Below are 11,580 nucleotides of genomic sequence, written 5' to 3' on the forward strand. Positions count from 1 at the left end.
ACCTTGCGTACGCGATACTACCGACATCCATACATACACACATCGCATGTCTTTTATCGCCTCGTTGTAGTAGGCTATGTGGTTGTCAATTAACTTGTTTGGTCGCAATCATATTATCAGAGCATATGAGGCAACGACATGATGAAATAGACGAATGTTTCATATGTAACGTTAGACAATCATTGATGGTTGGTTGTGCCATCCAGTGTTTCCACTATTCGTGGTATGGCGGATTTCAGCGCAGCTGTGGAGGTTCGGAAGGAGGAGGACTTGCAGAAGTTTCGTATAATTTCCATATATTCAGCAACTTTTGGGGAACGTAGAAACAAGAGGACGGTTACCTGCACGTGGCGACTATAGGTTAAATCAGGGAGAGATGGTGTACAATTTAAAAAATCTCAAATGCAAAGTTCTACAGCGCACTCTTAGTAATATTTTTGTACAACTAAACACACCTGTTGTCTATGACATAATATTTTGTAATTTTTTAAATGTATCGTTTAAACATAATATTTGATGCTGAAAATATCATTACATTGCTGCGTGTATCCTTCATGCTACGGTTGATATGTCTCATCGCAAAAAACCGCGAAACTACGTTGGTTTTCAGTCAAAAGGTGAATAATATGTATTGTGGTTATAAATATGTTGCTAATTGAAGAAAAAACGCTGAAGTGTTAGCAATAGCTTTTTTAATGATATTTATATATCCAGGTAGTTTGCTGTTTCGGTAACTAGTTTACTTGCTGATAGTTAAACACATTTGAAGGAAAATATAGACAAACAAGAAATGTTTCACTTTATTTAAAACTGTTATTTGATTTGTGCGGTCTGTTGTTGTGGTCCTCAGTCCAGAGACTGGTTTAATGCAGCTCTCCATGCTACTCTATCCTGTGCAAGCTGCTTCATCTCCCAGTACGTACTGCAGCCTACATACTTCTGAATCTGCTTAGTGTATTCATCTGTTGGTCTCCCTCTACGATTTTTGCCCTTCACGCTGCCCTCCAATACTCCATAGGTGATCCCTTGATGCCTCAGAACATGTCCTACCAACCGATCCCTTCTTCTGGTCAAGTTGTGCCACAAGCTCCTCTTCTCCCCAATTCTATTCAATACCTCCTCATTAGTTATCTGATCTACCCATCTTGTCTTCACCATTCTTCTGTAGCACCACATTTCGAAAGCTTCTATTCTCTTCTTGTCGAAACTATTTACCGTCCATGTTTCACTTCCACACGTGGCTACACTCCATACAAATATTTTCAGAAACGACTTCCTGACACTTAAATCTATACTCGATGTTAACAAATTTATCTTATTCAGAAACGCTTTCCTTGCGATTGCCAGTCTACATTTTATATCTTCTCTACTTCGACCATCATCAGTTATTTTGCTCCCCAAACAGCAAAACTCATTTACTACGCTAAGTGTCTCATTTCCTAATCTAATTCCCTCAGTATCACCCGACTTAATTCGACTACTTTCCATTACCAACGTTTTGCTTTTGTTGATGTTCATCTTATATCCTTCTTTCAAGAGAGTGCCTATTCCGTTCAACTGCTCTTCCAGGTCCTTTGTTGTCTCTCCATGGATTTTAATACCTACTTCGAATTTTTCTTTTGTTTCCTTTACTGCTTGCTCAATATACAGATTGAATAACAACGGGGAGGGGCTACAACCCTGTCTCACTCCCTTCTCTACCATTTCTTGCCTTTCATGTCCCTCGACTCTTATAACTGCCATCTGGTTTCTGTACAAATTGTAAATAGCCTTTCGCTCCCTGTATTTTACCCCTGCCATCTTCAGAATTTGAAAGAGAGTATTCCAGTCAACATCGTCAAAGGCTTTCTCCAAGTCTACAAATGCTAGAAACTTGGGTTTGCCTTTTCTTAATCTAGCTTCTAAGATAAGCCGTACGGTCAGTATTGCCTCACGTGTTCCAACATTTCTACGGAATCCAAACTGATCTTCCCCGAGGTCGGTATGTATTCTTAACGAAAAAATGTGTGTCATGTGTACCGGATTTTATTGTGGCATGTATCCCGATCTCTAGAGGAGAGATGCCACACCTCATAAATTGAAGAATTTGATAGCCAAGATGGCCGTACTAGAATCAAAACACGCCCAACAGAACTTCGTGTTACTGCAACTGCTCAAACATTTGAAAATATATGACTGTTTAGCATAGACTAAAAACTAAAGGTGACGCTGAAGAGGTTTTGAAGGGATATTTATAGGCCTACCTCAGTTACTCCCTGCAGGACTTAATTAAAACTTACTCGATCGAAACGTAAACATTTTTATTATGGCCTTCCGTCCACTGAGCAACTGCTGTGCGGATACTCGCCCGCTCTGTCTGTGTTTGCCGAACGTATGACAGGTTCGCAGTCTACAACACGTGCGGCGCCTCTCCCGGATTTATCCTATTTTCTGCTCTGCTGGGTTGGTGATCCAAAGCTACTCCCAAGTTTTTGCGCTTCCTGACACGGTATTGGGCTCTCGTTGGAGTAACAGGAGACAACTGCACGAGGAATTCAGATTTGGTTAATTGGTGATGGGATAGTAAAATTGCTTTGGATTTCTTCGCGTTTAGTCCTAGGTTTTGCGTCCATGTGACAACTGAAGAAAGGTCCTGAGTAACGTGGAGAGTGGGAGTATTGACATCATCAGGTCTGGCGCACGTGTAAAGATGGGAGGTCATCGGCGTAGCAATGGTATTTGCAGGAGCTGTGTGGAGCGTGGGCGTGCACGCCGCGACGCACGCAGCGGCGGCCTCGCTGCGTACCACAGTGCTGGTAGCCCGGCAGGGCGCGCGCACAGCACTCGGCGCTGATGGCGTGCCGGCCGTTTCCGCGGCCTCGATGAGCGACTCCCGCCAAACAGCATTCGTCGCGCAGCTCCGCCGTGAATACCGTCGCTCACGACGCAATTATCGCCTCGCCTGGGCTATGACGCGGCGCGGCCAGCAAAAAGGATCTGTGCGAGGCGCGTCGGCCGACCGTGGGACGCCTGGCTCGCGCGCGGCAGAGGTGCCCGCCGTCTCTGCTTGCAGCACAACAGAGGGAGTGGTGCAGCTGCAGGCCGTAAAACCTGTGTCCCTTTCACAGCGCAGGCGCACCGCTGTACTGCAGGCCTTCGGATTTGCGGGTGCACGAAGTTAACTTCTTACGACCACTCCTGCGGAATAGCGAGCATAGCTTCCAGTTCGAAGCCATTATCCTCCGGTCGTCTGCACAGCTGTAGTTTCATTTGGTGCTTCTAAATTTTATTCTCTTCTCCGCAGCAGACGCCTGGGTTCTGCTTACTACCTTCAGGCTGGTACTGCGAAAATCAATTGAGGTAGGTTCCAGAACAAGAAATCTTATATACGAGCATTTTCTACACAATCAGTGGATCGATGTTTATTGCACACTAGCTGTACTGAAACTCAGGACGACCCAACTACGGGCTGTGTTGTGGGTGATCAAACACTTCCCACCGAAAACGCTCCAGGAGCATCTTCATTGCCCCTGCAGAGTACGGCCGAGAACTGTTATGAAGAACAAAACGCATGACAGTTACGTTATGTGGGTTGCACGACATCAGGCGAAGTCTCTCACCAGGTCTTCATACTTGGACGGAGACACTATTTTCTAGACATCTTTACGTATTAACTATGCGCTCAGAATTGGAAAAATAGACGTGCCACTATCGACGGGCATACTAAAGACACTACATAACACATGTATTCAAAACTTCCATGGGTTTTCATAGTAGTTTTCCGAATAACACTTGTATTTGCTTTGTTCAGCAGTAGTAGGGTGTTCAGCCATTTTTCTTGTTTTCTTTAGTCTCCTTTATATGCTCATAAACAATTAATTAGACGTTTATTTAAATTCCAATAATGTCCACCTCCACACTGTATGCATCCCTTATCACCATTACAACCAAGCTCATCCTCCAGAGTCTCTAGTCGGTGCAGTCTGCGTGAACGTCTCTTCCTCAGAACTCGCTACGTCACTTTTGTAAATTAATTTACTGTATTTTACTGTCACTATCCTAATTATTACTACATTACTATTAACGGCAATACTAACATTGAATGAGTTATTACTAACAGTTCTCACTCAACACCGTTATCCCTCATGGCATTACATGAATGCAAGTCTTGTTCCAAGTCAGTATCATTTCATTAATATGTATAATATTTAGATTATCGTTCTTCAAGTGCGGACTATTGTACGTCTGAAGCCTTTGTTCGATGTAAGAGAGGAAGCCTTCATCCGATTGGGATCAATAAGCAAATAAAAATAAAAAATTAAAAAAAAGTAAAATAGAGAGAATTATGGCTAGTCAAACTCCATAAAAACAGACAGAACAGCTTCTTTGATACAACCGTTCAGATACCTTGCTTACTGCTGTGCATTAAAAGCCGTGCGGTTCTAGGCGCTTCAGTGTAGAACCGCGTCACCGCTATGGTCGCAGGTTCGAATCCTGCCTCGGGCATGGATGGGTGTGATTTAATGGTGGAGCTGAAAACTTCTGTTCATGACAAAAATCAAGGCAGAAAAGATCCTCAATGACAAACTAGATAGCGAATCAGCTATTTGATTTATTAATGTATCTTGTTTGTGTAATGATTTCGGTAAATTCTATAAATATGTTAATTTCTTCAGGGACTCTTCTCAAAATTTCTAGCGAAATGAAATAAAAAGCATAATCGATCATTTAAAAGTCAGTAATAGTCAGTGTAGGTAAAATAAATCTGTAACTGATAACTTTATGCAAATAATGTAATCCACGGAAAATGTAGCACCTCTGACTGTCTCCAAACTCTTTGCGAAACCATATTGTCATAGCCTCTTTGTAACATATTTTGATTTCAAAGACATACAACGTAAGTGATAATTTGCGTGCGTGTGGAATTCTGCCTAATGGAAGATGCACAGTACCTGTGAGTGGACTGACACAAACAATATTTCTAACACTAACATGCAAAACACCGCCCAAGATTTATTTTGTCCAATTTTTCGATAGCACTTTAACCTCGGAAAGAGGACTGCAATGCAAGAGAGGCGCAAAAACACACATGCAGACATCACACGTAATACTCGTGCAAATATTTGCACTTGACAATGAGAACAAATTTTCGAAACGCGTCGTGGTACGCTTGAAAAAATAAGTAACTGGTGTAGTTTCATTATTTTAGTCACGAATGACATAGCTGCGGACTTCCCAGAAACATTGATTAAGAGGAGTGAAATTGATCTACCATATGGTGCTATACGAGAGTGACGTATAAACACTTTCACACCTTTTAATGCAAAAAAATGGTTCAAATGGCTCTGAGCATTATGGGACTTAACATCTGCGGTCATCAGTCCCCTAGAACTTAGAACTACTTAAACCTAACTAACCTAAGGCCATCACACACATCCATGCCCGAGGCAGGATTCGAACCTGCGACCGTTGCGGTCGCGCGTTTCCAGACTGTAGCGCCTAGAACCGCTCGGCCACCGCGGCTACGGTCGCAGGTTCGAATTCTACCTCGGGCATGGATGTGTGTAATGTCCTTAGGTTAGTTAGGTTTATGTAGTTCTAAGTTCTGGGGGACTGATGACCTCAGATGTTAAGTCCCATAGTGCTCAGAGCCATTTGAACCACTTAATTTAAAAGTCAGTAATAGTCATTATAGGTAAAATAAATTTGCAGGTGACAGCTTTATGTACACAATCTAATCCACAGAAAATGCAGCAGCTCTGACTGTATCCAAACTCTTGGTAAAACCATACGGTTATACTATGTTTGTAACATATTTTTATGGAAGAAACGAACTATGTGGGCAATGAGTTGCATGTGTGTGGGATTCTGCGTAATGGAAGAGGCACGGTACCAGTAAGTAGACAGACAAAAATACGATTTCTAGAGTTGGCAAGGGAAAAAAGTTATGAAATTCATTTTTTCCATTGATTCTTTTTTTTTTTCTCCCGGCGTATTTGATAATAAAAATATCCACGGGTGTACTGCCGGTCTACAGTGTCCAACGGGCACAATATTTCGGCGATCATACATGTCGCCATCATCAGGTGAACTGACGGACTGAGCTTCTGTGAAAGTGCCGGTACAGAGATCCGTACGCTATGGCTGCTCGGTCGCGGCGGCGGCCGATTTAAATACCCTCCGCCCGCGGCACGTTCACAGGAGCTGAGTCCGTCAGTTCACCTGATGATGGCGACATGTATGATCGCCGAAATATTGTGCCCGTTGGACACTATAGACCGGCAGTACACCCGTGGATATTTTGATTATCATTTTTTCCAGTTTTCCGATTGCAGCATAATTTGGAAAAGAGGACTTCAGTGGAAAGGAGGTGAAAAAACAAACTTGAAAGCGTCACACTTCATTCTCGTGTAAGTGTTTGAACTTGGCAATGAGAACAAATTCTCGAATCGCGTTGTGCTAAGTGTAAATAAAATACGTAACTGGTGAAGTGTTTCATAATTTAAATCGCACGTTAGGATGAGACAAGTGAGTGTGAACTGTGAAGGCGTAGGCTACTTTTGTATGAGAGTGCACACCCTCCCTCCACTTCCCCTACGCCCCCCCCCTCCCCACCCACCCTGGCAAACACACAAACACACACACACACACACACACATATATATATATATATATATATATATATATATATATATAGAGGGTCGGGGGAGGGAGGGAGGGGGAGAGAGAGAGAGAGAGAGAGAGAGAGAATGTTAAATGGGAGAGCGGCCAGCAGGTATTGCCAGCCATTCAGCGTGCAGCCGCCGCCGTTGCCACCCAATTTGCGGCGTAACGACCCGGCAAGAGGGGCACGGGCGGGCAGCCCGCGGGTTTTGTTGCGCGTTCCGGGAAACGCCGGTCTGCTGCCTGCTGCGGACACGTGGCAGATAAAGATGTCAGCCGGCGCTCCCGCATTCCTGCCCGCCTCCCGTCATTCCCATTCCCAGGCCGCGCCCGAGGACTCGTCCTAATTAATGTTCGAAACGTTCGACGACTGCCCGCGCGCATTATGTCCGCTCCTGCTTCCCGGGCCCTCAGAGACGATTTAATTTAAATTCGACGCACGCGGTGAGTAAGGCAGGAACGCTGGGCTACATACCAATTACATGGTGTACAGAGAGAGAGAGAGAGAGAGAGAGAGAGAGAGAGAGATATGCACTGCGCTTACAAGAAGCTGTCCAATACCTACATGACGCGAATTCGTTTGCCACTGCTGTGGTCATCGTACTGTAGCAGCCTCCTACGCGATAGCCCGAAGACGTTGCCAATCGACGCCGTGCAAGGCATGTAGGTACAGTAAACTCTCACTAATCCGGCCATCAGTTGCACGGCTTCGCAGTAATGCGGCCCGTACTCAGCCTCTTGGTTCAAGCAGAAATGACGCGTACATTAATGAACTCTCGTGTGCAGCCATGTTGTTAGTTAATTACAGTGCTATACATGTCTGAAATTGTGTCTTTGTTTACGGTTCAGTATCATTGGTTCTAAAAGGAAACGTTATGTTAGACCTCAAGCAAAAATGGAAATTATAGACAAGTTGAATTGAGGTTCTTCGTAGAAAGTAATTGCTGCCGAGTACAATGTTGGAAGAGCAACTATTTACGTCAAAAGTTTAACTGACTGTGAGATAATCGAAAGCGTGCAGGACGTTTTTGATGGAAGTGATGAAAAAGGGGACACAGGAAGAGAGAACATGAAGCTATCGTACACTGTTTGTGTTGAAGCTGCAGACATTATACAACAATCAGAAACATGCAGTGCCGATGTGACGCTTGTAAAGCCGTTGCTTGATGAAGCACATTGTTGTCACCTATCATCATTCCGACAACTAAAAATTTGGGACACGTTTTATAGTGAGTGACACTACCGTAAATGTACACACTCTAAGTTTCCTATGAAAATGAAAGTAATTTTGGATGTAATAAAATATTATCCCTATGCGTTTACAATAAATTTAAGACAGTCTGAATAAGCTGCTCTTGCGCTGATCTGGCATCCTTATCTCCAAGTAATGATCGGATTAGCAAGAGCCTAATGTACCAACAAGCATTCCGCAGTCGCCCATCATGTGAATCCCAATTTCTTGTGTTCGCTCACATTAACTAGCTAAGCGGTTGGCTGTATGATTGAACGGAGCTTCCCGAAAGCGTCAGCTAATTTCCGATCCACTGTCAGTAGAAAAAGTATATTAGATCAGGCATGCGTTTGAATGACAGACTAACCAACTGAAATATCCAGATTGATTTTATTACTAACAGCGGCTTCCACAGTTTGTTCGATATGAGACCCGGCGACGTCGGCGAGATGATGCAGTTCTGTGTATTCTCTGCACCCTGTAGAGTAAAATGTGCCTCGTCACTCCACAGGATATTGCCCGGCCGCATGCCATCAACTTCTATCCGTGCCAGAAACGAAAGAGCAAATTCAAAGAACGTTGGAGCGGATCATCTGGTTTCATCGGGTCTCTCCTCACATCTTCCAGTCAGCGATACTCCCTCAGTGCAGCACTGTATTGCTGCCGTTCACATAAAACAGTTTCACTAACAGCGCACGGTCTCTCTTCTCGACCGCCGTACTGTTCTCTCACTTGATGGCATGTCAATTGACAGCATGGATATCACACGGTCATACAGTGTACAGCGCCGTATTTGCACCTGGTGGGCATAGTTAGCGCTATTTGTTTTCCAGCGTAAATCTGATCCACATTAACGAATTAGCATGTCTACCGAGTTTCGCTGCCATACCATAATTAAAGTCTACATTGAACCTCTGTGAGTTTCTGCACTTTAATTATAACCGCCTGGTATTACATCTAGAATTATGTACGCGACCGAAAAATTACAAAAAAGTCGGGCTTACATAGTAGGATGCAATCTTTCTACTCGCCCGCCATTCACGAAGACAACAGGAAAGAGAGAAAGTGATTTTAGTTCACTACTTTCCATATCCGCACTGTAGCTTCAGACGCACGAGTGTAGAAGTAGGTGAAACATCTGAGACACACGAAGAACCGGTCATACTGTCAGAGAAATCCACCGAGTTCCGTCTTCGAAATGGGGCTTACCGGGCTTGCAGCGACGACGTCTGCTTCGAGGTAATCGAGCAGCTTGCCGTCTCCACTCTTATTCATTACTGAGCAGAATTACGGCACAGTACGAAATGAGGTTCTTCCGTACGGCAGCAGACTTACTCTCGGACACGTAGTTGAGATCACTGAAATTAACGCTAATATATCCATTCTCTGTCTCAACGGCAGACATCTGTTATCTAGTATGAAATCGCTGCTTTCTGCATTCTAATTACACTTTTGAAGCGAAGTATAGCGGGTACACTAGCACTTTTCGATAGCTACATACAGCTGCGTTGCATTAGTGGCTGAAAAACAATGAAAAACATTGCTTGACTTATGCATGCCCGAAGCAGATGTCGACATCGACCGACAGAACGAGAGAGGCTACATATATTGCGACACACATGCAACACTTTCATGTTTCAGTCTGACCGTCGTCGGGACTGAGCCATTTGTCAATGCACGAGACTGTTTTCTCTTAAAATATGGCGTCATTCGACTGGTTATGTGGCCCATTCAGAGATTTATGCACGCATATCTGAATGGCCCACGTACTGTATGTTGTTGACAGCTTGCTACTGTAACGAGATTATATGAATAAGCTGTATATAAGTATGGTACTGTAAGGAGAGTCTTGCACACTTTGTTTAACCTACATTGCGCATGCCATTATTTTGTAGTGTTTTGTCTCTTGTATGAGATTTTACTGTGCTGCAGACGTTGTGGCTTTTTCTTAGGATGATAATCAGCAGAAATTAATAATCACTTAAACTTGTATTATTATGTAAAAGCTTTTTAGATTGCTTGTCTCCTCCTTGATTATATCAGAAATTAACGATTTTATAAAATTTGGAAGAAAAATTGGGATCTAATAATATTACTACAAATTATCTTTTCCAGCAAGGCTTTGGAGCAGCTTGTGAAGTACGAACACTAATCAAAGCGCTTATTATTGTCGTCAGTCTGGAACACTTACCATGTTGGATTGTAGGATTAATAGTAGAGAGGGGGAGAGGACCAAACGAAGAGCGGCGGATTTCGTCGCGGGGGCGTTTAATTAGCCCGAGAGCGTTACAGAGGTGCTCGGGAACTCTAGTGCCAGACGCTGTTAGAGAGACCTCGTGTATCACGAATAGGCTTGCTATTAAAACTTCGAGAATGTACATTACAAGAGGAATCTGAGGACGTATTACTTCCTTCCACGTATGTCTCACGAAAGGACCATGAAAAGAAAAGCAGAGGCGTTGGACCTGATGGGAAGGTTCCCAAGCGTCCTTCGCACGAATGGAACACAGATGGAGGAAATTTTGATGGTAACGTTCCCCACATACCTTAAGATGGGTTGTGGAGCATAAGTGTTGATGTAGATGTAGAATCTGAACCCGCAGCTGCTTTATTCGAGAAAAGTCAAACAAATGTTGCGCTTAAGCCGGTACAGATCTGCATCACCTTAGACGGATAGTAACTGAATGATATGATTTACCTGATTACAGCTGTATATTAGATTAGATTCGTACCAGTGCACTCAGAGTACTCGCACTTGCCGTCACTGCAGTGCAGTTTTGCAGTCATCAGTTGTGTCTTCTAACTGTATTGACGGAAACAGATGTTAGAGTAAGTGGTACAAATATGGAATACCGTTTTGATTTTCGTTCATAAATTTCTCAGTTTTCTACATTAAGTACATACTTTGGTATGTATTTTAATGCTTCCCAGACTTTCGAATACATACTACGTTAGGAACATTTCTAAAGCAGGCTTAACAAGAAGTTTGAATATTTGGCTTTTCAGATTATGGGGTACAAATGTAAAATAGTCCTTTCGTTTCAAGTTTGTTAAAGTTGAAACAAATAATGGAAAATCTAATAATTCATTTTCAAATAAAACACTATAAAATATAACACAACCGAAAAACACACGAAATACACCATTTTCAGTTACTGAATTCGTTACTCTAAGTAATTTCACTTCCATAAGTCACACACATTTCTTCCTTTATCGTAACCTGCACATTCGGTGTGCGCCCACATTCCACACATTAGACGCATTACCCACTATTCCCTGCCTACTCCTGCGAAAATTTACCTGAGCGAAAGAGCCAAACGGCATCTTCATTAGTAGGTACACTAACGGAACGGTACTGAGGATGTACGAATCATTTCTCGCACAAAAAACATCATCCTCAAAATCAGATAATTTTGGTTCTTAGCTTTTGATGGATTCTGTTCCTTTGTCTCCGATTTGCTTGTTGCTGTCGTCGATACCTCAAGTAATTTCTGGTATGGGGCGACGTTAGGATTCTTCCCTCGTAGTATGGCCTCTTCTTTAGTTGTGGAACGGGTGAGTTTGTAAGGTATAATTGTTCCTGCTTCGACTCCAATATTAGCCTTTCCATTTTTGGAAGCCACAGCTCCCCGGGTGGTTCATTGACTGAATCATTGGGTAAATCCTCAATTAGTCCTTCATTAATGGCAATGAAATCTGCATCCACG

Source organism: Schistocerca piceifrons, chromosome 2 (genome assembly GCF_021461385.2).
Source record: "Schistocerca piceifrons isolate TAMUIC-IGC-003096 chromosome 2, iqSchPice1.1, whole genome shotgun sequence".
NCBI lineage: Eukaryota > Metazoa > Arthropoda > Insecta > Orthoptera > Acrididae > Schistocerca > Schistocerca piceifrons.